We start from the raw sequence: 26,796 nt of genomic DNA, 5'->3' as shown, positions 1-26,796 counted from the left end.
CTGTGGGAAATTCGCAAGCAGGACCTGAGAACAAGAGCACTTTCTCATCCTGTGTAGCCATCGATAGCCTTCGTGAATTTACCCAAGCCTCTTCTTACTGTTTCCTGCAGGTGCGAGTTCCATAGTTTAACTATTCACTTTGTGAAGAAGGACCTTCTCTTATTGGTCCCAAATTTTCCAATGTTCAGCTTCATTAGATGAAGCTGGAACAAGGAAGGTGCCCAGAAGCTGTACGCCGGCTCCCTCGGCCAGTAAAGCGAGATGAGCTCCGCAACCCCAGAGTCGGTCACGACTGAACCTAATGGTCAGGGGTCCCTTTACCTTTAAGTTTGTTATTGGTATGAGCTTTCGTGTGCATGCACACTTCTTCAGATTCTTTTGTCTTCACATAAGATCTTGCTCACTGTCCTTGCATTTCTACAGTGAAATGGCACAAATCTGTTAATCTCACAATTGCCTCGGGTTTCTCAAAACAGACAAAACTGGGTTGCTCAACAGACTTGTGAGCTGCATTCATCGGAGTGGCTTTGCATTTGGCTCCAGAGAAGTCCAGCTACTTAATCTGGTTGCAAACCATTATCTCTTGAATTTGTCATCGCAGCCGACGGTATGCAGTCTTTATTTCAGAAAACGCATGGTTTACAAAATACGGAACCTGATTTAATCATTGGTTTCCCTCCCCTCTGGTGTTCTAAATTATTAGTTCAATTGCCTCAACTTAAATTAATCGTCCCTGACGGGGATGCTTTCAAATCCCCACAGTGGGAGGACAAGAGAAAGTCACTTGGGGGGGTGTGATTTTGAGCTGGAAAATAGCAGAAAGGGCAAGGTTTAAGTGCCTCCTCCTGCTGCATCTTCTCCACATTTGATTGCCCCCCAAAAAAGCAGATCTGAATGGGCTGTTGGGCAGGCTCTTGCACACATTGGCATGTAATGTGTAGTTTGGGCCTTGAAATACCAAGACTTGCCCAAGCCAAATGATGGGAAATTGAGCTGGCATGGGCGAAAAGCCAGTGGTTCTTCATTCCATGTGTCACTTAGCCTGTGGAGCTCACTGCCACAAGATGTGGCCACAAGTGACACCTGCACATTTAACACACTTTTAAAGCACATAGCTTCCCCCAACAAGAATCCTGGGAGAACTAGTTCACTAAGTGAGGCTGAGAACTGTAGCTTTGTGAGGGGTAGACCACAGCTTCCCAGCATGCTTTGGAGAAAATTCATGTCCTTTGAACGTACAGCATGGCTGTGAGCCTGTAACCCTAATTTAGGCAGCTTTTAAAAATAATAGGGACGCGGGTGGCACTGCGGGTTAAACCACAGAGCCTAGGACTTGCTGATCAGAAGGTCAGCCGTTCGAATCCCCGCGACGGGGTGAGGTCCCGTTGCTCGGTCCCTGCTCCTACCAACCTAGCAGTTCGAAAGCACGTCAAAGTGCAAGGAGATAAATAGGTACCGCTCCGGCGGGAAGGTAAACGGCGTTTCTGTGCGCTGCTCTGTTTCGCCAGAAACGGCTTAGTCATGCTGGTCACAGGGCTCCCTCGGCCAATAAAGCAAGATGAGCGCCGCAACCCCAGAGTCGGTCACGACTGGACCTAATGGTCAGGGGTCCCTTTACCTTCAATAATAATAATAATAATAATAATAATAATAATAATAATAATAAAGCACATTCATAGAACATAGGAAAGAGGTGGGACTCGCAATGATATGTTGGTATGTGGAGCGTTCCCATTCAGCCACGTCCCATTCATCTCTCTGCTTCCCCTCCTCCAAAAGACCCCCCAGTAAATCTGCATTCTGTGGGTGACTGTTCATGCTCAGACCTCACTGGGCTGTTTTGGGGTCCCCCCTTCCCCCTTGGGGATTTTATTTGTGCTTTTGCAAACCCAGGGATCCCAACTCTGAGAATGCTGATAATGTCCCTCCTGAGCACAGATGGTGCGTTTTTGGCTATGTAAAAACACCGGCGCTCGCCAACCGAACATCAGCGATAGACGGAATTGTAACTAACAAAGGAAATGAATGAGAAGACGAGGCGTTTGAGCCCGAGGGTGCAGTTGTGCCAGCTTTGAGGAGGGGGAAGAGGAACAGTCCGTGTCCCAGGCTGGGCAGCTCTTTGGCTGGGACTGAGCATTACAATGCAAGCTGGCAACTCTTCTTTATTCCCCCCCCTTTTTTGCATGGTTTGTGGAGGGATTGCGGTTGTGCGTGCGGGGAGGTTGCAGCATTGCAGCATCTGCTTCTTTATTACACCCTAGTGGGTGATTAAACTCTCAAGCAGCAATTAAGCCCCTGCTATGCAAACCTCAGCAGTCCTGGGGAGAAGCGCAGCAGGGAGATGAACTGGGGGAGAGACTAGAAGGCTGCAGGGCAAGCGACAACTAGCAAGGGGGGCCGAGGGAGGGGGAAATGGTTCACGGAAGGGCAGCTGTCGGGTTTCCAGGACCCTGCAAGTCTTCTGCTCTTCAGGGACATCCCCACAGAGCCAGCTTTGCCAACCTGGGGCCCTCCAGAGGTTTCCAGTCCATCTCAGCATCCTGTTTCCAAAGGCAAGGCCAGGAAACCCCTGTGGCTGCCACCCCATTGATTGGTATAGACTGGGGTCAGCAAAGTTTTTCAGCAGGGGGCCTGTCCAGTGTCGCTCAGACCTTGTGGGGGGCCGGACTATATTTTGAAAAAAAAAATATGAATGAATTCCTATGCCCCACAAATAACCCAGAGATGCATTTTAAATCAAAGGACACATTCTGCTCATGTAAAAACACCAGGCAGGCCCCACAAATAACCCAGAGATCCATTTTAAATCAAAGGACACATTCTACTCACGTAAAAACACACTGATTCCTGGACCATCCACAGGCCAGATTTAGAAGGCGATTGGGCCTTAGTTTGCCTACCCATGGTATACTATAGACTGCCCCTGACCATGCAGGATCCATTTCACAACCTTGGCTGCTAACTCTCGATTTATCTCCCTCCTCCACAAACATATCCAGTCCCATTTTGAGAGCCGTCTAATAAAGCCTGTGACAGTCACAGTTGTGCGGCATCAAATCCCGCACATTATTATGTCGGTGTGAAAAAGTCCAATTTGTTGCATGTTCCTGAATCTGCCGCCGACCAGTTACTTATAATTGGCAGGCCCACACTGTAGTGTAACGTGAGAGGGAATTGATCTCTATCTGCTCTCTATCCATCATCCATAATTTTACCAACCTCCCTCTTCCCAAAACCCACTCTAGACAAATAGCCACAAGAAAAAAACATTATCCTTTCCGCGCAAGGAAGAGACTTTCCTCCACCCCTTGATGGTTCTGAATGTCCTCGCCTGCCCCTTTCTGAGCTCTGCAGTGTCCCCTTTTAAAGATGGGGTCATGCTGTAATCTAGGTTATAGCCGCAACTTGTTGGATTTATATAATGGCATTATTGTTCCAGCTGCTCTGCCTTAAGCCTCTGCTCTGTGACTGATATAATGAGGCTTCCCCAAATGAGACAAGCCATTGGTGGCTATTCCAGGGGTGAGGCCAGATCCCTATCTCCCCGCACCCTGTGGGGAAACTGTGACATGTGGAAGGACCCGGGGAGGGGGGTCAGCTTTCACAGGTGGGTGTAGGGAGATGGTCACCAAGCCAGACTTAGCTCCCCCACGCCTCAACTGGTGGGTGGTGCGTGGCCTGTTCAGTCTGGCTCCTGCAAGGCAGTGGCATTGCGGAGGTTGCCAGAGCCCATGGCACACAGGGAGGGAAATGGCCAGAGTACACATGTGCATTCAGCTGCCTAACCCAGGAGATTGCAGCCTCCGAAATAAGAAAATAAGAATTGTTCCATTGTCTAGAGAGGTCACTTCCTGGTTTTCAAGTTTTCAACAGTGCCCAGCGACGGAAGCATGCAGCTGTTTTGAGATAGCACCGGGTGCAGCCTGCTTACTGTGGAGGAAGTGGCTACATGTCTGCTCCTGCCCTAGAACTGATGTCACGTATGGCAGCTGGAGGGTCAAATGCAGAGGTCTGGTAGACCAAATATAACCCCACGGGTAGGAAGTCCCCCACCCCTGGGATATACCATTGGTTTGTTGAGCACAGTGCTGCTTGCTCTAACTATGCATCCCTCTTGGGAGTGTTATCCAACTCTTAACTGGAAATGCAAGAGATTGAAAGCTGGACCATGTGCATTTGCAACCTGTGTTGTGCCTCTGAGCAATGTTCCTTCCTAAACAAATCCTTTGTGATGTTCGTATGCAAACATGCTGGGAACGTGGCCTGTGTTGGAAACTCTGTCCTGCCATGTGACCCCCAAAATCTTCCTGACGCAGTGTATGTGGCGTTGCTCCTGATGGTTGTCAGTTGCCCATGATGGTTGTCAGTTGCTTCCGTAACGCAGCATGCTCAACACAGAAGCGTGGCAGCCCTTCATCTTGGGATCGGACGTTAGCTTTGCATTCTCCCTTTCGGAGAGGTGAGCCATTACCCCAGTGGCCTTGCCAAGAAGCTTGTCAATGGAGAGGCTGCTGGTCATGGTGGAACCCAGGAAGACAAACTTTTCTACCACCTCAAGTGTGTGGTCGTCAAAGCTGATCAGATGCTGCAACCTTCCAACAGTTTGACTTCACCCTCAAAGGTCCACTCCTCCATTGTCTCCAACAATGATACAAACACACAATGGACAGTTTATTTTTTTTAGTGGCTCTTTTGTTAATAGTGTTTAAGCATCATAGAATTGTAGAGTTGGAAAGGGACCCCAAGGGTCATCTAGTCCAACCCAGTTCAATGCAGGAATCTCAGCTAAAGCATCCATGACCAGGGGCGTCTTGCCCATAGACGTAAGTGGTACAGGGCGCCAGGGCGCCAAGTTCTGGACGGCGCCAGGGAAGAAGTGGAAGCTGGACGTGGCACCTCCCAGCATTAGCTCACTGCCCTTGCCCGCCTCCACCATCCCACACCAAAGCAGTGTGGCACAGTGGCCAGTGCCATGGCCACTGCGGCACAGGCGCCAGGGAAGAGGCGGAGGCTGGGTGCAGCGCCTCTCGGCATCATCTTGCCGCCCTTGCCCACTTCGCTGAAGCAGTGCCACGCCCGGAGCCTCTGCCTCTTCCCCACCGGGGGAGCTGCCCTCCAGCTGTTGCCCCCGCCTCCTCCAGCTCTGCAAAGCTGCCGGCAGCACCGTAAAAAGGTCAGCAACTCTGGGAAATGGGGAGCGGGGTACCGGAGGGATCTTTGCACCACAGCACCAGATATACTTAAGACGGCCCTGTCCAAGATGGCCACCCAACCTCTGCTTGGAAACCTCCAAGGAAGGTTCCACTGTTGAACAGCTCTTGCTGCCTGAAAGTTCTTCCAGATGTTTAGTCGGAATCTCCTTTCTTGCAGCTTGAAGCCGTTGGTTCAAGTCCTACCCTCCAGAGCAGGAGAAAACAAGCTGGCTACATCGTCCATGTGGCAGCCCTTCAAATATTTGACAATGTCTATCATATCTCCTCTCAGTCTCTTCTTTTCCTGGCCAAACATAACCAGCTGCTTCAGCCGTTCCTCATAAGGCTTGGTTTCCAGACCTTGATCATCTTGGTTGCCCCCCTCTGCACAGCTTCCAGCTTGGCAACATCCTTCTTAAACTGTGGTGCCCAGAACTGGACACAATATTCCAGGTGTTTTTTCTGACCAAGGCAGAATAGAGTGGTACCATGACTTCCCTTGACCTGGACACTAGACTTCTGTTTGTGTCATGTCTTTTGGCTCGTAAGCTTGCTGGCAGAGACTGTCATATTTTGCAAGCAGCTCTGGAAGCCTTTTTGGCTCCAGAGCAGGCGGGGAAAAAAAGTGCTTTAATAAGTAAAGGCATATATGCACATGTAATTCAAAGCTGCATATTTATAGCTGCAGGGCTGACTCCCTACAGCTAAGCAGCCACCCGCACTGACCCCAGGGAGGTCAATCAAAGAGGTTTCCAAGGGGCTGGGCCCACCTGCTGACCACAGATCTGGACCACAGCTCTCCGAGAAGAGCTGCAAAAAAGCATTCCTGTACCTGGGGCTGTTATGGAGTCCACAACCACAGGTTCCTCCACCGCTTGCCACTCTGAGCACTACTTTCCGAGGTCACATGGACACGCAGAAACTCCATTATTCCAAGGCAGATCAGCAATCTCTTAATCTGCTTAACTTTGCCTTGCTATTGCTCAGCCGAACCTCCCAAATCTCATTATCTGCCCAGGATCCCGTCTTCCCGTTCCAGCTGGCACCCAAAGGCTATGCCTGGCCGAGCCTCCTCACAGCACCCTTAGGAGTCAGGCCAGTGGTCCACCGAGCTCCGTTTCAGCTGTGCCAGAACCTCAGGAACAGCAGCTGAGCGGACTAGATGACACTCGAGGTCCCTTACAACTCTACAATTCGCTAAATTCTAACTGTAGAGGAGGGGGAATGGAATGGTGTAACTGAGAAGGTGGCGTGGCCGGCTGGCTGTCACAAATCCAGAAGAGGAGCACTTTGCGCTGCAACATTTTGTTGCAGGCCCAGCTTGTTTTGAAAATAAGCACAAAGCCCAACAAACTGCCTACCCAAGGCTCTGTGATGGCAGTTTCCAAACTTCCACCCTTCAGAGGCCACACTCCCTGTCAAGCTATATGCTGATTGTTGTTTAGTCATGTCTGACTCTTTGTGACCCCATGGACCAGAGCACGCCAGGCACTCCTGTCTTCCACTGCCTCCCGCCGTTTGGTCAAACTCATGCTGGTAGCTTCGATAACACTGTCCATCCATCTCACCTCTGTCGTCCCCTTCTCCTTGTGCCCTCCATCTTTCCCAACATCAGGGTCTTTTCTAGGGAGTCTTCTCTTCTCATGAGGTGGCCAAAGTATTGGAGCCTCAGCTTCACGATCTGTCCTTCCAGTGACCACTCAGGGCTGATTTCCTTCAGAATGGAGAGGTTTGATCTTCTTGCAGTCCATGGGACTCTCAAGAGTCTCCTCCAGCACCATAATTCAAAAGCATCAATTCTTCGGCGATCAGCCTTCTTGATGGTCCAGCTCTCACTTCCATACATCATTACTGGGAAAACCATGGCTTTTACTATACGGACCTTTGTTGGCACACAGAGTGAGAAAGGTAGAAGAAATATAGATGGAAGGAGCTGTCCATTTCTTTCTCTCCTTTCCCCAGTCTTAAATTCAGTTTTCCACATCGGGGCACCAATTTGCAATTTTGCGTCTTTAAATCTTCATGAAAACCCACCAGCATTTTAGTGAAAAATTTCACATTTTTCAATGTGAGTTTGCTTTATGGGCACTTCTTTTTTTGCAAATAGAAGGCATTTCTGAACATTGTTTTCATTATATTCCTTTTTCTGCATAGTTGACTGTATTGTGTGCACTTGACGTGGCTGGACAACTGTGATGCCAAATCCGGAGAACGGGGAATTCCAAAGGACAAGTTTCAGTCTGTGTATTGTATTGGAAAGTGAGAAGTAGGCTGGTTGGTCTTTAAATGCGAATGAAATCAAATTCTCCACACACACACCCCATCCTTCTCTGAGTATAACTTCGCTGGGGAGAAACCCTCCATATCAGTATCAGCTCAGGTAATTTATAAAACAAAAACCTTGCATTCTAGCCACAAAGCAGTAGGGGTGGGTTGATCTGACATCCCCCGCCCCTTAAAGGAAGGGTGACGACTAGGGCTGGGCAATACAGTGGTACCTTGGTTCTCCAATGCCTTGGTACTCAAACAACTTTGAACCCAAACACTGCAAACCTGGAAGTAAGTATTCTGGTTTGTGAACTTTTTTTGGAAGCCGAACGTGCTCCGTTTTGAGTGCTACCCTTGTGATATGAGTGTTATGCTTCTGATTTGAGTGTTACGCTGAGGTCTGTCTGTTTTTGCTATTTATTTTGCGTTTTTGTTTTTACGGCTCTTTTCGTTTTGTTTTGGGTACTGTGTGGAACCCAGTTCAGCTACTGATTGATTGATTGTGTGACTGCAGTACATTGTTTATTGCTTTCATTTTATGGATCAATGGTCTAGTTAGATAGTAAAATCCATGTTAAATTGCTGTTTTAGGGGTTGTTTTTAAAAGTCTGGAAAGGACTAATCCATTTTGCATTACTTTCTATGGGAAAGCGTGTCTTGGTTTTGGAACGCTTTGGTTTTGGAACGGATTTCTGGAACGGACTAAGTTTGAGAACCAAGGTACCACTGTATCAGGTTTTCAGCATTGTGGTATATATCACCAGCTAAGCATTGTGATATACCAATACATCACAATGTCTGAATTAAGGAAGGAGCCATGTAGAGGGGCATTGGCTGGCATCATGGTTTTCCCCACATTGTGGTTTTGTATAGTGCGCACATGCACACACATACACACACACACACGATTCAAAATATATTGCCAGGTCAAAATTTATGAAACCAAGATCACAATATGGATTTCAAACTGGTTTAGACGATATATCACTCAGCCCTAGTGAGGACCCGATTCGTATTCCTCCATGTCAGGCATGTTCCTGAACACTTAAGAAAGTCAGAAGGGTTTGTTGGGCTACCCAAGCAGCCTGGCTGGAGGACTCCATTGCAAAAGTTTGGAGAAGTTCAAATTTAGAAGGATGGCTGAGGGGAAATGAAACAGAGCAGCTGGGATCCTTAGCAGTAGTCCTCCATGCTGCGTCCTTTCTGTTGCATTTCCCACTTTAAAAAAATTTTTTTACACAACAATGAATGCAAAGTTTCAGCGCTAAGATGCCAAAGGACATCTTGCCCATTCAGCATTCAGGCCCACACTGTCTTTCCAGTCTTAACGGAAAGGAACTTCAGGCTATCTGTCAATCCAACAGAAGGATGGGGAGCTTATGGTCCTCTGGATGACTCCAGCTTCCAGCATCCCCAGTCAGTCTGGTGAAGGGGCAAGGATGATGGGAGTTGTAGTCCAATTACAGTGGTGCCTCGGGTTACGAACTTAATTCGTTCCGAAGGTCCGTTCTTAACCTGAAACTGTTCTTAACCCGAGGAACCACTTTAGCTAATGGGGCCTCCTGCTACCAGTGCACCACCGCCGCACGATTTCTGTTCTCATCCTGAGGTAAAGTTCTTAACCTGAGGTACTATTTCTGGGTTAGCGGAGTCTGTAACCTGAAGCGTATGTAACCTGAAGCGTATGTAACCGGAAGTACCACTGTATTTTGAAAAAAATAATAATGAACGAATGATTAACCCGAGGTACTAAGTTCTTAACCCGAGGTACTACTTCCGGGTTAGCGGAGTCTGTAACCTGAAGCGTATGTAACCGGAAGCGTATGTAACCGGAAGTACCACTGTATTTTGAAAAAAATAATAATGAACGAATGATTAACCCGAGGTACTAATTTCTTAACCCGAGGTACTACTTCCGGGTTAGCGGAGTCTGTAACCTGAGGTGTTTGTAACCTGAGGTACCACTGTACTTCCACAGGGCCACAGGCTCTGCTGCTGACTGCTTGTGTAGGAATCCCTGGCAGCACTGCTAAGTGTGGAACCCCTAGACATGCTAACAAGGAACCCCAATAATTCCTCAGCACGCGGCTGGGGAAACCGCAGCCCCACAGGAAAGAGTTCTCCCTGCTCTTCTCTGTTGAGCAAAGGGTCTCCCTTTTATTTTCCAAACACGTCTTGTTTTCCATGCCTGCTCCTTTCCAGAAATAGCTCGTATTATCATCTTAGTTTTCATTCTGCCACAATGTGTTTTCTCCCCACTGGGTCACCCATGGGCTGCACGCAGCACCGAGAACCAGCTGTTTTCTCTTCACTTTTTTTTTGTGTCTGTTTGACTGTTGCAGAGGCTGGACCCCTGCTGCGATAACATCACCCATCATCCTGTAGCCGTCAGTCAAGGACAGGCGAGCCGTGGGCTGAGGGGAAGGAGAGGGCTTAGCGATGGAGAGGGAGGGGGAAGCATGGGCCATAGCCTCCATCTCCGCACCCCGCAGATAAATAGCTGGAACTTCTCTTAATTTCTGCCTGACTTGCTGTAGCCATAGGCAGCCAACATTGCTGCCTATATTATTATTATTATTATTATTATTATTATTATTTGCTTCTAGGCTGCCTTGAGAGGGTGAAGACCTCTCAGGGTGGCCTATAAATTAATTAGAATAGAATACAGCAGAGATGGGACCTTCCAGATGTTCTGAATTTCCAACTCACATCAGTGTCAGCTTGGACAGCCTACTGCTGGGAGTTGATGGGAACTGTACTCCAACAATGTATGGAGGGCCGCAATTCCCCAACCCTGTAATGCAACTACAGCCATGAAATCACAACTGGCCAGAACCAAACAGTGCTAAATATTTCATTATATAACTATGACTGTCCATCGGAAGGGACCCCTAGGGTTCCGAGGTTCATCTAGTCCAACCCCCTGCAATGCAGGAATCTTGTCAATATCCTTCTTAAATTGTGGCCCCAGAACTGGACACAGTATTCCATGTGTGGTCTGACCAAGGCACAATAGAGCGGTACTATTATTTCCCTTGATTTGGACACTGTACTTCTGTTGATGCAGCCTAGAATAGCCTTAGCTTTTTTTTTTTTTGTTGCTGCATCATACTATTGACTTGTGTTAAGCTTGTGGTCCATTAAGACCCCTAGACCCTTTTCACGTGTGCCACTGGCAAGCCAGGCGTCCCCCGTCTTATATTTGTGCAGCTGGTTCTTCCAGCCTAAGTGCAGAACCTTTCACCTGTCACTACTGAAATTCATTTTGTTGGTTTTGGCACCTTTCTCCAATCTGATTCTGTCTCCTGCTGCGTTACAGTGGTACCTCGGATTACAAACACCTCGGGTTACAAACACTTCGGGTTACAGACTCCGCTAACCCAGAAGTAGTACCTCAGGTGAATAACTTTACCTCAGGATGAGAACAGAAATCGTGCGGTGGCAGCCGAAGGCCCCATTGGCTAAAGTGGTACCTCAGGTTAAGAATGGTTTCAGGTGAAGAACGGACCTCCAGAACGAATTAAGTTCATAACCAGAGGTACCACTGTACCTACCCTTCCCAGTTTGATGTCACCTGCAAATTTCATGAGCATCACCTCAATTCCTTCATCCAAGTCGTTTATAAAGACGTTGAACAACAACGGGCCCAGGACAGAACCCTGTGGCGCTCCATTTGTCACTTTTCTCCAGGATGGCGAGGTACTAGGAGGGAGCACTCTTTGGGTTTGTGAGAAAATCCCATTTCCACAGAAGAGTGATGCTAGCAGAGAAGCATTTTTAAGAACATTCCCCCCCCCCCAGACTTGTGTGTGTTTGTTTAACAGGTGTATCCTGTCGTTGATGCAATAGTACCATTGATGCAATAATAGTGCATAAGTGGTGCATTTATAATAGAGAGTTTACTTTATTCATTGCTCTGCGATGTGTCCTCAAGATTTACTGCAACTGGAGGAGGCACTTGCCGCAAAGACAGGACAACACTCACCCATCCTACTAGAACATGTGTGGTAGAAAAAGTTACAGGACTGTAACACGAAGTTACAGGACACACATCGATTGGAAACAAACCCTAACCCTGATCTCAAACAGCTACACCAATACCACCATGAGTGCAAATTCAGATTATAGGTACGTTTGTGCTGATTGAATCAATCAGGCAACTAAAACTCATGCAATTAGCTGTTTCCACTTTTGCCTCTGGCCCTGCCCCTTGATGACCTGCGGCCCCTGGGAGGGAATGTGGCCCTCAGGCTGAAACAACTGTATGATGGAGCAAATTGCACCAGTGTGCAATGGCTGTGGTTTTCCAGCTGAGCTCCATGGGATAAGACCCCCTGTATTCAATGGGATTTCCTTTCACCAGGGAAGTGTGTGTCAGATCACAGCCTTCAGAGGAGCAAAGGGGGAGAAATATGATTCAGTTTGCACTTTTTGGAACAATGTGCAAATTGAAAACCAGGCATATGCTTCAGAATTCGCTCTACTCTGAATTTTGCCACACAAGATCTCCAAGTCAAGTATTGTGGACAAAACTGCATCTACTGGAGTTAAAGAACGAATAAAAAACACCCCGTGCATTTGTGAAAAATAGCATAACAGGAATGCATTATTTCGGGGTGAACTGCATTGCAAAAATGGATATATCTGGCAACACAGCACACAAAGATTTGAATACTAAATGAAATTTGCACTAAAATTCTGGTCAATACTTCCAAGGACTTAAAAAAATAAATCACAAACTGATGCAATAATGTGGAAGGATAGTCTTAAGACTCGAGGAAATTTAGAAACTGGTGAAAACTGAAATTGAGAGATTAGCACATCCCTACTTAGGAGATAAGCAGCAAAGGGAAAAAGAAAACAGGTGGAGACAAGGCTTGGGTGTGTGGAGTTGACCTCCCCATCTTGATACTGTCCTTCCACTATGCTCAGAAGATGAACTCAAAGTGGGAAATGCCAGAAAGGAAAGAGGGGGTTGAGAGGCTGCTACGATGTGCTCCTGTGTGTGTGTGGCTTTTGTGTGTGTGTGTGAGAGAGAGAGAGAGAGAGGGAGAGAGAGAGAGAGAGAGCGCAGTGTACAACTGGAGCACTCCATCTTGCGGAAAAATAAATTATCTTCCACTTGACAGGCAGCGGTGCCTGGGGGCCCCTGCGCAGACAAAGAGTGCTGGAGCCAGTGCAGAGAAAGGGAAAGCAGAGAGGGAAGCGGTTTTGCTAAAACTCCCTCGCTCCGCTTTTCTGCACCAGGCATGAGGGAGACGCACTCAAGGAATAAAGAGTTTGGGTCATGTGCTTGCTTCGGCAGCACAGACACTAAGAGTTGGGGCCCCAAAGATGCTTTCTCGTCACCAGAAGATGCGAAGGGACAGGGGGTTGGCTAGCAAAGGGATTGGACGGCCGTCCAATTAAACCAGAGGGGTGGGAAATCTGTAGGCTCCTCCCAACATTGGGAGACTCCAACTCCCATCCATATGTTCAACTCTATGGGGCTGAGGACATCTCAGCCTCCCAAAGTATTCGGGGACGGGGCTGAGGTCCCACCCCCATTCTTGAGAGGCCGGACCCCTTGCAGCCTCCTTCTGATGTGTGAGGTCACACGTGCAATGTGACATCACACGTGCAATGTGACATCAGATGTGTGACATCACACGTGATGTGACATCAGACGTGCAATACGACATCACACATGCAGCGTGACATCACGTGTAATGTGATGTCATGTGTATTCGACGAGGCCCCCCCCCATGCCACACAGACTTATCCAGGCCCCTAAATTGTCCCAGGCACCAAGGCAGGATGGGATGCAGGTGGTGCTGTGGGTTAGGACTTGCCGATCAGAAGGTCGGCGGTTCAAATCCCCATGACGGGGTGAACTCCCGTTGCTCGGTCCCTGCTCCTGCCAACCTAGCAGTTCAAAAGCACGTCAAAGTGCAAGTAGATAAATAGGTACCGCTCTGGTGGGAAGGTAAATGTGTTTCCGTGCGCTGCTCTGGTTCGTCAGAAGCGGCTTAGTCATGCTGGCCACATGACCTGGAAGCTGTACACCGGCTTCCTTGGCCAATAAAGCGAGATGAGCGCCGCAACCCCAGAGTCGGTCACGACTGGACCTAATGGCCAGGGGTCCCTTTACCTTTACAAGGCAGGATACTAGTAGTATGCAGGTATTTCTCTCTGCAACCCCACTGCAGTAAAACAGTAAAGTGACCTCTTTGCGCAGGGGTCCCATTCCTGGCCCCTGCACTCATTGACGGAGCGTGCATAAGCCCGCCATGCCCCACTACGCCCCTGTTTTGCCCTCTTCCAGGTCCAAAAGGACCAGGACATCAGCGGCCATGTGTCAGCTGAATGCACACAAAATGGCCGCCACCTGAACTAAAAACTCCCAGAGGGGTCAGCCAATGAAATTTGGAAGATCCAGGACAGACAGGAGGGAGGACTCCTTCACACTGCGCACACAGGGCTTTTTTTCCAGGCAGAATTTTCCAGAACTCAGTTCCGGCACCTCTCAGGTGGGCGCCATTGCCATTCTAAGAGAATGAGGGAGGTGTTCGTGGTGAGTTCAGGCCCCTCTATTTCTAGAAAAATAGTACTGGAAAGAAGTGTGTATGCCATATTGAGCTCTTTGGAGAAAAGGTGGGATATAAATGTAATAATAAACTTTTTTTTTTTAAGAACCCAAGTCCATGAACTCCGACAAGTGACACTTTAACAAGGTCTCCCCAAACTGTGTTTTCGCCAGGAACTGAGAGCAGAGGTGGGGAACCTGCGACCTTCCAGATGTTGGGATTCCCACTAGGGATGGGGGAGAAAATCAATTTAAGTTTGCATTTAAAGGCAAACCTGACAAATTCTCATTCTCTCAATCAATATGAGAACTGAAATGCAGTTTCATCCTTAGCAATCTGCACATCTCCGGATTCTGCAATGCAGTTTTCCAGTTAAGTAACATGGACAGAAATATATATGCTAGAATAAAGTGTGCATAGAAGCATAGGATGGCGAAAATAACAGGCAAAAAAATGTATCGTGTGAGGGAAAGTAGCTTTGCAGAAAATGCGTCTGATGGGCAAAACTGCAAACAAAATGTGCGGAAAAACACATCTATTAGTGAAAACGACACTCAAAAATGCATTATATTAGGGGAAATATAAGAATCAGGGAAAAGATGCTTTGCAAAAATGTCTATATTAGGCAAAACTGCATCCCCAAAATGTGTATTTTAGAAGTTTACACTTAAATGCCGATGAATTTCTATGAGGATTAGATCTCACAAACTGTGGAAACGTGGATAACAGACCTTAAGACTGGAAGAATGAGAAAAGGAACGGAAACAGAATGGACCTGTTCGCTCATCCCTACCTGGAAATGACCACAGCCAAAACTCCTCCTTTGCCACCCTCCTGCTTGCTCTCTGTAGCGCCCCCAGGTGGTGAGACCGCCGTTGTGCCACGCTCCCTCTCTCCTCCCCACCCGCACCAATTGTCTTAGAAGCTGCGCTGTTTTGAATAATTCTGCTTGGGGCTGTGGGTCTTCTGCATTTGCCGTTGCCGAGGCAACTGCAGCCCATCCCATAATGATCTCAATTGCATGCAGACACACACGAAGATGAAGAAGAAAAGAAGAGGCATATGCTCTGGGTAATCTCCCAAGGAAGAAACAGCAGGCAGCAGGGGGAGATAATATAATAGAAAGCTATTAGGGGGCTGAGAAGCTTTTTCCCGTTTTTGTTCACAAGGATTGGATCAGCACAGCAATATATATATATATATATATATATATATATATATATATATATATATAAAACTCAGAGAATTCAATAGGAATCAGAGCTGATGGAACCAAAAAATAAATAAAAAGGTGGTGCAGACAAAAAGGTGGGGCAGGAAAGAGGAGAGTACACAAAGGTCTACAATTTAGGAGTCGTTGCCCAACTTGACTTTTCCCCACCCAGAGCATGGATCTTGTGCTCTGAGCTGCTGCATAACAGAAATTCAACAGGTGCCGGCACATTTCTTCCCCTCAACCATGGAGAAGCGGTGATAAGGGAGCTACACCTGGTGGATTTCTACCTGTTAAAAGCAAAGGAGCCTGTCGGGTGACTGCATTTGCCGTTCCACCACCTGGTAGACACCCTGGTTCTACCCAAATGGTTTTGGAGGTAAAGCTAATTTAGGGCCTGCACCAAGCCCTGGCACCCGTGGGCAACAGACGGGGCCTTGGCAGTGCCTACCACTAATCCAGGCCCTCTGAGCAGCTGGTTCCAGGTTCCCGTGGCGCTGTGGGTTAAACCACAGAGCCTAGGACTTGCCGATCAGAAGGTCGGTGGTTTGAATCCCCGTGACGGGGTGAGCTCCCGTTGCTCGGTTCCTGCTCCTATCAACCTAGCAGTTCGAAAGCACGTCAAAGTGCAAGTAGATAAATAGGTACCGCTCCGGCAGGAAGGTAAACGGCATTTCCGTGCGCTGCTCTGGTTCGTCAGAAGCGGCTTGATCATGCTGGCCACATGACCTGGAAGCTGTACGCCGGCTCCCTCGGCCAATAAAGTGAGATGAGCGCCGTAACCCCAGAGTCGGTCACGACTAGACCTAATGGTGAGGGGTCCCTTTACCTTTACCACTAATCCAGGCCCTCTGAGCAGCTGGTTCCAGGTTCCCTTTTGCTTTCCCACAATGCCCTCAAACGACAGCACCACCAGGGGCATTCTGGGAATTTGCTATGTTTGCACACACAGGGGTGAAGACCAAAAGGTGTATTAACAAGGTGGGAACTGACAATGGCTCAGAAGCTCAGTAACTCCTGAATTATGGCTACTTCTCAGCCAGCCCCCCAGCAGAGGGCACTTTGCCTAAGCCCCCCACGCCCCCAGCCTGGAGCTCTCCCAGATCCCATTGACTTCAGCGGGGCTTAGACTCCCAGATAAATATGCATGATCTTGCAGTCTCGGAGGGCTGGCAGCCAAAAATGCGGCTGGTTATTCCTGATCAATATATGGAACTTAAGTCGTCTGCAGCTGTCGACTCTGTGCGCTTCCATTCATTCATCCAGCCTGCGTACATACTGTACTTTTACAGCACATTTAAAGCATATGCCGTCCAAAACAATCCCAGGAACAGTAATTCAATTCTCACAGAGCTACAGTTCTCAGCACCCTTAAAAAAACAACACAAAACTACAGTTCTCAATATTATTGGGGTGTAAGGCGGTGCACTTTAAATGTATGGTGTGTATGCACCCATCCTCACTCTCATTTTCTCTCTCATTTGTCCTTGCAGGTCTCTCCTCTGCTTCTATCTTAGGACTATTACAGAGAGCCAGTGCAGTGAGGTACCTGGCCTTGAATTAAGAACTGGGGAGACCCAGACTGACATTCGGCCATCAATGTTCACTGGACAGCTTGGGCCAGTCCCTCTCCCTCCTTTAACCCACCTTCCAGGGTTGTTGGGAAGATTAATCATTGTGGGAGGGGGCTACAGCTTTGAGCTTCTTGGAGGAAAGTCAAAATATAACGATCATAAATAGCATCTTTCTTCCCAGACTCCGCTGCCTGGCGTTGCGCCCCTCGCCAGCCCTGACCACCTCCTGCTCCTCCCCAAGTGATTTTGCTTGACTGCAAAGTGTCCTTGCACTGTGACAATGGTCATGCTTGTCTGGATGGAGGACGGAGAGGGTCAGGAGTGGATGTCAGGAATAAACCACTTCCTTGTTAGAAGAAACAAGGCCTGCTCAGGGAAGCCAGGCCTACTGAGCACAGCGACTCTTCTCGGTAGGTCTTGCCCCTATGTTATGTACTGAGTTGAATAGGATCCAAAAAGGCAGCAGTCTGATTGGTCCTAGAACAATAGGATCCAGAATGTAGCAGTCTGATTGGTCCTAGAACAATAGGATCCAGAATGCAGATTAGACCACAGGAGCCACCCTATCCAGCTCCAGGTGGAAGGGAATCAGCAACCTGATTGGCCTACAGGAGAATCCTGGAATTAGCCAATCACGTGGGGCCCATTGTGTAAATAATGATTTTAAGGCAGACATTCTGGGGGAAATTCCATTCCCCCTCACCACTATGAGCTGAATAATGAGCATGAAATCCACTCTTGACTCCGAGTATATTTCACCCTATGAGGCAGTTGCAGAGGCTGAAGATCTCTGCCTTCCCACAGCTGCCTAAATCTCCCCTCCAATCTGACACTCAGCCTACTTGCCTGTCTCTGCTCCTTTCTCTTCATACCTCTTCTGGTCCTGGGAGCCTGTTGCGGCAGGAGAGGGAGAGACCTGGCTTCCACATCAGCCTGACTTATCTGTGCCTCCTGGCCTCCCTCCTCTCTCGCTTCAGCTTCAGCTTCTGGACTTTGCCACAGCCTCTTCCTGCTGACTAAACCCTGTTGCCTCTTCCTCTCTCCCAATCTTCTCCCTCTGCCCACTCATTGTTGTCCCGCCACCAATCCCTGGTCTCTGAGCCTTTTTCCCTTTGGGATTCCCCAGCTGGTGCCCCGCACCCTCTGCATCCAACACGTCCATGGCAGAAAAGTGTGTATATGTGTGTGTGTCAGAGCTGGATTTACATATAAGCTAAACAAACTATAGCTTTGGGCCCCACACTCTTGGGGACCCCCAAAAAAATTAAAGGGGGAAAAAACTGTATGTCCATTTCCAAAATATAGGATAAAAAACAAAATAAAACCTACAGTGTTTTGTGTTGTGTAGGCTCCTATGATGTAAGTAATGGGCCCCGCCTGCTGGCCTGCTCCCTAAAATATCACTAGTTTGCTCATTTCTATATAGGGTGCCTACATTCTGCATGGACTGGTTGCAGGGCAACATGTGCAAATGGCTTTAGATACCTGTTAGGTCCATAAATTACCATATTTCATATATTCAACACAAAAAACAGTGACAATTTGTTGTTGACGAAGGAAAGCTGGACATATAAAGGGCCCCATTACCTTCAGTAGCTTAGGGCCTCATCAAACCTAAATCTGGCCCGGGTGTGTGTAGACACCTCTGACTTCTGTGTGGCTGGATTGTCCAAACGAGTGTTACAACTTTAACTTCTGGCCCCAACGCCGATTGCCATGGGGCTCCTGGAAGGTCCCCATGAGAGAATACAGCCCTTGAGCTGAAAAAAGTTCTCATAGCCCTGCTCCTCACATCTCCTTCCTCCCCTTCTTCCCTTGTTCCCGCAGGCTGCTCCGCCGTCACCCTCTCTTGCATCACAGCAGCCCAGCCAATGGCAGCCAGAGGCTCTTTGTTCATGGCCCTCTGGCATAAACAAGACTCTTTGGCCCCTTCACTTCGCAGGGTGCACCTCCACCGCAAGGAAAAACAACAACACCTCTCTCTTTCCTTTGTGTTCCGGAATCGCTGCCAATCTTTCTGCCTCACACAAAATGCGGTCGTTTCCCTCTCAAAACGTAAGAGAGCGATCCAGCACCGGAGCCTTCAAGCAAAGTGGCGCAGATTCCTCCCTCCCCGCTCCCTCTGGGCCGTGGGAAATTCCAGCCCAGCCGCTTACAGTGTTGTCTTCGTTTTGGATGACGGAGCACTGCAGAGTGTTGATTTTGGGGAAGGCTAGGGTTTTGGTTTAAAAAAAATCTATTTATTTACAGCTGCACAATTTAGCTGATTTTACAAGGGGGATATTGCACAGCAACAAGTAAACAGTAGAAAATATTGGTAACCAGGTCAACACCCAAACAGCTTCTGCTAGGCAGTTCCAAAAAAGATAGATAAATGATATAGATAGATATAGATAGATGATAGATAGATAGATAGATAGATAGGCAGGCAGGCAGGCAGGCAGGCAGATAGGTAGATAATATATAGATAATAGGAAAATTAAGCTTTCAATACCTTGAACAGACATGACACCAGGGCAAAAGAAATAAGGATATATACAGGGAACACAAGCTTTGCCATAAGATCTCCTAACTTCCAACTAAGAAAACAGACTCATTTTTTTTTAACCTTCCCTTCCCTCAGCTGTGCAATTTTAGAGCAGCGCAGGAACAGGCACACAGGAGGTCAGGTCGGATTTCTAGTGCTATCAGTATTTTTAAAAATAAGGCCAGCACCTTCCAGGAGGCAGCTTTGAAAATGTAGAACTAAATTTGCCCTGGCCCTGAAATCCCCTGGATTTCAGTGAGATGTCCCGCAAAGGTTGTCAGAGGAGGAGGAGTTTGAAGTCTCCAGATCTCAGGGCTTTTTGCGGGTGTGTTGCAGGCGTACGCTGCAACATGTCACTGATGTAATAGCAGCACATTTGGGGGGTGCATTTATGCTGGAGTGTCCACACATCATTCCTCTGTATTCGTTGTTCTGTAAGGCTACCTCAGGGTTGCTGCATTATTTCCATCGGGTGGGGGGCACTTTTGAACTTATAGCACAGCAAAACCAGGATAATCTCTCCCTCCCCAGAGAACATTGAGGATATAAAAAGTTACAAGACTTCAGCAAGAAGTTACAGAAACATGCACTGACATAAAACAAAGCAGTACAACCACCGCAAAACTATTGCAGACACAAGCAAGTATTGAAAAAATGTTTGCATATGGTTGCCTTTGAACCATCATGAGCACAAATAATCAGAAATGCCCAATAAAAAGGATGTCTCCAGAGTGAGGAGCCAGGAGCAATCCATACATCATCCAAGCTCGTTTCCTCAACAGTTCTACCACTTGAGAAGGTCCAAACCATAACACCATCTCCTTAAATTCTCCGCAACTTTGCATGAGGGGTGGATCTCTGCTAGTCATGTGATGCTGCTCAAGGCATAAAAGGGGCTCAGTTGAGCCAGAGGCCACCTTGGAGCAACATCTGCCTTTCTTGGGAGCTCTCCATGGTCCTGCAATGCCCGAGGTAAGAACCCAGTTTGTAAACCAGGAATGGAGAAACTATGGTCCTCCAGATGTTGCTGAACACCCTGGCCATTGGCTATGCTAGCTGAGGCTGATGGGAGTTGTAGTCCACCATCATCTGAAGGTTAACCACCCCTGTTTTACACACACACTCCTTTGCAAGGCCAGATAACTACTGTTCAAGGTCAGGCCCCTCCAGGCCTTGATTAAAACAGAAACAGAACTGTGTCCAAATCTTATACACAAGCCTTAAAAAAGGACTGAAAGGAATAATAGGGCCACATAAACAAGTCTATTAATATTCAACCAGTCAGCCTGAGGGGCAGAGATGGAAAAGGGCTGTAAAATACTAAGATGGCTACAAGATTAGCCACTGAGAACAAAACAGGCACTGCATGAAATTGCAGGAAGCCAACAGGAAGCCAAGTGTGAACCCAATGGAAGCTCCTAAACCAGGGACTCCTGTGGTCCTCTGGACATTTTGACTCCATTTCCCATCAGCCCCTGTCAGCACAGCCAGTGGTCAGGAATGATGGGAGTTGTAGTCAATCAACACCGGGAGGTTCACGGGTTCCTCACCCTATATCAGAGTTTACAAAACTTGAGTCTCTGGCTGTTTTTCGACTACAACTCCCATCATCCCTAGCTAGCAGTGCTGTAACCAAAGTGCTTAGGGGATCCTTTCCAGGCAACTCAGGCAAGTAAGCCAAGCTGCGTGTTCCAATTGCAATGGTGATGGAGGCAAGACAGAGATCATTCTTTCTCAACACCTAATAAGGCAAAAGCATAACAATAAACAACTCTACCCCCCAAATGAAAGTCTTGCTTGGACACAATCTCACACCGACCAGTACCTACGGGACCGCCTCTCCTGGTATGCCCCACGGAGAGCCTCAAGGTCCATAAATAGCAACACCCTAGAGGTCCCGGGCCCTAAGGAAGTTAGATTAGCCTCAACCAGAGCCAGGGCCTTTTCAACTCTGGCTCCGGCCTGGTGGAACGCTCTGCCTCGTGAGACCAGGGCCCTGCAGGATCTGATTTCTTTCCGCAGGGCCTGTAAGACAGAGTTGTTCTGCCTGGCCTTTGGCTTGGAGCCAAATTGATTCCCTCCCCCTCTTTCTTTTTCCTTTTTCCTTTCTCCTCCTGTGATGAGGCTGCATTTTAATATTTTAATGTTTCAATATTTTAATTGTTGTATGTTAATCTTGTTTTTAAGTTGTATTCATTCAACTTGTTTTTATTATTGCTTGTTAGCTGCCCTGAGCCCGGCCTTGGCTGGGGAGGGCGGGGTATAAATAATTTTTTTTATTATTATTATTACCCCTATAGACAACTCTGACTTGAAATGACTGAAGTTCTTTGCCTGGTGGAAATATGAAGACCTCGGTTCAGATTTTGTTGTGAGGCTATATTGAAACATTATATGTACATGAATACTTTAGAAAGATAAAGAAAATCACTGCATAAATGCTGCAAAAATTGGTATTATCATCACTACCCTGTTCTAATAAGAGTTTCTGGGAATCAAAAGTGGGGAGAGCTGTACACAGGTACCACCTGGCAGGTTTTAGTAGGATTGACATTTCCCAAAACCACCATGTGATACATCCTAGTTTGTGCTCAGTCCCTAGGACAGTCTTCCCCAAATGGCCCCCCAACTGCTAGATGTTGTTGGACTCCAATTCCCATCAGCCCCAGCCTGCCTGGCCAATGGTTAGGGATGATGGGAATTGTAGCCCAAAACATCTGGAGTGGCACCAAGACTGGAGAAAGCTGTCCTTGCGCAAAATCTGAGAAGTCATTCAAAAGATATGAGCTTTCTATTCTGGTCTGAAAAGAGATTTCTCATTGTCCCTCTTCTCCGATATTGTCTCACGCTGCTTCTTTCATTCCACCCGCCTCCCTCAAAACTGAATATTTATACCTTTGCAAATTTCATCTGCTACTTTCTTTGCAGATAAACAAAATTGTGCCTTTTTTGTATTTGCCTTTGTATTCTCCCTCCCTCTCCCTCTCTCTCTTGATCTTCTCAATCCTTCATGTTGTTGGGACGGGGTTTTTTTGGGTGTGTGTGGGGGAACAGCTTTAGTGTTTGAGTTTTGCAAAGTGGATCCAGTTTCCTGGGGCATGCATGCATGCCAAAGGACAATTAATTCTGCAAATCCAGCACTTGCTGAGGCAATAAAATAAAATAAACCAACCTAATAGATGGAAGGAGGAGGAAGTGAGGGAAAAGGACAGAGGCTTGTATAGGCTTACAGTTTACGCATAACTCTTCTCTAGATGCAGACTTAGGCTGCATACACAGCACATATTTAAAGCACACACACTCTTAAAAAGGAATCCTGGGAATTGTAGTTTATCCCTCACAGAGCTACGATTCCCAGCACCCTTGACAAACTAATGTTCTCAGGATTCCTTGGGATGGGAGAATGTACTTTAGATGTATGGTCTGTATGCAGCCAATATCTCTCATCTCTGTCTTCATGTCTCCATCTTTGTATCCTGCTCCTCCTCAAGTATTTCATCTCAACAGCAACCCTAAGGGGCAACTAAGTCTGGGAACGACATCTCTCCAAAGGCTACCCTGTGAGCTTCAAAACTGAGCAGGGAATGGACTCTGAGCTTCCCACAATGAACCCAAGCACGCTAACCATTGTGCGAAACTGCCAGCATGCCAGCAATGCTTTATCCTCCGGTTAAGTGTTAATCTGCTTGCTTGTTCTTTCCAGGGGGAGGGAAACTTGTGCACTTCCTGATGTTGCTGAACTACAACTCCCATCCTCCCTGACTGTTGACCATGTGGGTTGGGGGCTGATGGGAGTTGTAGTTCAGTACAGATCTGGAGGGCCTCCAAGTTGTGAACCCTCAACTGGAAAGTCAAGGAGGGACTCCCTTAACAGGATTACAAACCACCTGGTCTCAGGGTAGTAGGGGATCAAGGTCTCGTGCACAGCAGAGAAATTACAACTGTAGATGGTAGAGAGAAATTCTTCGGCATATCTCTGCCTTTACCTAATTTAGTCCTTTACCAAAGCCTAACCCATTCTCTTCCCCTTAGCCATGTTCATCAGAATAGATTACTAGCCCCCCCCCAACTTAAATGCATTAATTCTGTACGCGTTGCACAGCACCTGGTGCACTCCTGCAGTTAAGTCAGCAGAGCCACTAGTGCATACACCTACACAAAAAGGTTATTGCTTACACACACACATACACACCAGTCAGTTGTGACATATTCACAGCCTTCAAGGTGGAAAGGAAGAACTCTTGTGTGGTAAAAGGGAAAAAAATAAAAAAGCTTTCTTCCCTAGTCGCCACGAGGAGATTCCGACTCGCCACAGGCGACCGGCGAGTTCCAAGCCTGGGCCTGGCGCCTTGCTGGTGTGAAATGAACTGGTCTACAGCAGGAACTGCAGTGGTGGAAGACGCATTCCCACCCGAGGACGATCAGGCTGTGGGAGGGTGTGAGGAGTTGGCAGAGCCCGGCGTGAGCCGGTTTAATCGGCTGTGTCCATCTGGACGGAAGGGGCGGCGGTGCCAATTCCCGGCCTTGAGCCCAAAGCACCAGCTACGGTTCTTGCCGGGCTCTCCGAGGCAATTAACCATGATTAAGAGAATCAGCCCTTGCCTGCTCACGCCTAAATAGCTCCTGTCAACCCCGCTTAGGCACAGACCGCCTCAACGGCTCTCTCCACGAACTGCGTCTTCGTCTTCCTCCTCCTGCTCCTCTTCCTCCTCAGGAAAAGAGGTCCATGGCTGGAGGCAAGTATCGCAAGCACCTGGGCTAGCCAGAGGTCTTGCCCTGGCGACCACACAAAGAGGAGAACATCAGAATTAGGCCAGTGGCCCATCTAGACCACCATTCTGTTTCTCACAGCGGCCACCCAGGTGCTTATGGGAAGCTCACAAACAGGGCTTATCTCCATTCCCCGGGGTTCCAGAAATTGGTGTTCCCAAACGTACTGCCTCCAATAGGGGTTGTAGCCCAGAGTGCCCCATAACAGCTGGGAGGTCTTCACAAGTGGTGCTGGCAGAATAAGTTTGCTAAGGAGAGAAGCTCATAGGATGAGGCTCACGGTCTGTCTGGCCCATTGCTCCTCTGGTGCACACTTGTGATGCCTTCAGAGACAGCGTAAAGAGATTGACAGTCTGTCTACTGATATCAGGTGCTGCTCGCAGCCTCCTTCCCTGCCCCACTTGCGGGCTTCCCAGAGGCACCTGGATTATTAATGTTATTTATGATTACAATTCTATCCCAAGGAGTTCGGGGGGGGGGGCACGCAAAGCTCCCCATTTCCTTCATTCCATCCCCATAACAGCCTTGTGAGGTAGGCCACACCAAGAGAGTATGATTGCCTTCCCCCCTTCCCACACCCCCCCCAAGGGAGGTTAATGGCTGAGTGGGGATCTGAACCCTTGTCCCCAGTCCAACACAAACCACAACATCAACACCCTCTCTGTCAGGTTCTGTGGCACTGCAGTCACGAGGCTGGGCTACCTTTGGTTTGATCCTGCAAGGCAGTTCTTTATGAATACAAAAATTATTTACACAATGTATGCAATGGCTAAACGGAAACTCCATAGACAGAGGCAGTCTATCTTCGCTGACACGAATATAAGATTAGCTAGGTAAGGTCAATGGGGACACAGGTGGTGCTGCCACAGAGCCTAGGACTTGCCGATCAGAAGGTCGGCGGTTCGAATCCCCGCAACGGGGTAAGCTCCCGTTGCTCGGTCCCTGCTCCAGCCAACCTAGCAGTTCAAAAGCACGTCAAAGTGCAAGGAGATCAATAGGTACCGCTCTGGCGGGAAGGTAAACGGCGTTTCCGTGCGCTGCTCTGGTTCGCCAGAAGTGGCTTAGTCATGCTGGCCACATGACCCGGAAGCTGTACGCCAGCTCCCTCGGCCAGAAAAGCGAGATGAGCCCTGCAACCCCAGAGTCGGCCACGACTGGACCTAATGGTCAGGGGTCCCTTTAACTTTACCTTAGGTAAGGTCAAAGGTCTAGGTAAGACCTTCCACATGCCCACGAGCAACAGAGGCAACCAGTCATCAGCTCCCGCAGCTACTGCTAATCACAGATAGGCTATTCCTGAACGTGGAGGCTACCCAGATTAGCCACCACCTCGAGGCTGCAAATCCCAAACGCATCTGCTAGGGAGTAAGCCTGGCTGAATGCAGCTGGGGCTTATTTCCAAGTAAATACCCTTGAGGATTGTCGAGGGAGCGAGCCTTCCAAAATCTGCCTAATTTATTTATTAAGCCATCAGCGCTTCTCAGGGCAGAGAATTCCCTACATGAATGCCAGATTGCTTGAGAGAAGTGGCTCCTTGTCAGGCAATGCCTGGCCCTAGTACTGCTCATCAGTTTTGTGGGGTGAGCACCCCACCCCGAGTCCTTATATCACAGAAGGAGGGAGAAAATAAATAAGCAAATACCCACTTCTCACACCGCACAGCTCACAGTGTGTTTACGCATCGCACATAATCCCATGGCTTTTGCCAGGGTTCCGCTCCAGACCTGGGGATTCCTCCTGCCAGATTTGGATCTTACACACACGGTGGGTACTAATGCAGGCTTTAGAGTTAACACATGCACATGCATTCGGATCTCTGTGTGTGTGTTTGTATATGTGTGCAGAGAAAGAGAGAGATGGGTTGGGGGAAGAGGTAGCCCAGTGCTTGGAGGATCTGCTTTGCATGCAAACAGTCCCAGGTTCAATCCTGGCCTCTCCAGCTGGGGCTGGGAATTTCCCCGGTCGGAAACCCTAAAGAGACTCTGCCAGTCAGTGTAAGCAATACAAAGCTAGACAGATGGACCAACAGTCTGACTTGGTATAAGGCAGTTTCCTATGTTCCACCCAGAGATAGAATTTGTGGATTAACAGACATGGGCTTGTATTAGGCACACACTTTATAGTCTTCTCTATCTCATACACGCACACACAATTTCCTGCATGCACAGAGCTGTATCTCACTTTGGCATAAATACAGGATAGGGGTCTTTTTTGCACCCCTGTCACTCTCTCACATAGGCACCCTTCTATAGGGCGAACCAGATGCAAAAGGGGAATGGGTTGCTTGCTGTATCTCTGACTGTTGTGTGGAAGAGGAGATTCCCCCCATCTTTTCATTCAGGGTGGATTAAAAAAGCTGCACTCTCTGAAATTCCCTTTGCTGGAGAACCGTTTGCTTACTTCTCTGTTTATTTTAGCGGTTTGTCCCTATCTGGGCAGAGAAGAAGAAGAAGAAGAAGAAGAAGAAGAAGAAGAAGAAGAAGAAGAAGAAGAAGAAGAAGAAGAAGAAGAAGAAGAAGAAGAAGAGGCATCCCATATACACACACACAAAAACACACACCCCAAACACACAAAACTTACAAAAATCAACATACAAGTGAGTTCTCTCTCTCTTATACTCTCACTACTCATTTCTCTCTCTCTCTCTCTCTCTCTCTCTCTCTCTCTCTCTCTCTCTCTCTCTCAC

The 26,796-nt window shown here is 48.0% G+C and overlaps 2 protein-coding genes across 2 annotated transcripts in view; both read right to left on the bottom strand.

Annotated features, from left to right (window-relative positions):
• The window catches only part of ZBTB3 (zinc finger and BTB domain containing 3), a 223,094-nt gene that overhangs the window by 176,969 nt on the left and 19,329 nt on the right, over nucleotides 1-26,796 (bottom strand). The gene's annotated exons all lie outside the window — the stretch shown is intronic.
• Nucleotides 1-26,796, bottom strand: part of PCP4L1 (Purkinje cell protein 4 like 1) — a 37,095-nt gene that overhangs the window by 9,684 nt on the left and 615 nt on the right. The window lies entirely within an intron of this gene.

This window comes from Podarcis raffonei, chromosome 16 (genome assembly GCF_027172205.1).
Source record: "Podarcis raffonei isolate rPodRaf1 chromosome 16, rPodRaf1.pri, whole genome shotgun sequence".
Lineage (NCBI taxonomy): Eukaryota > Metazoa > Chordata > Lepidosauria > Squamata > Lacertidae > Podarcis > Podarcis raffonei.
This window is presented reverse-complemented; position numbering and strand designations above follow the sequence as displayed.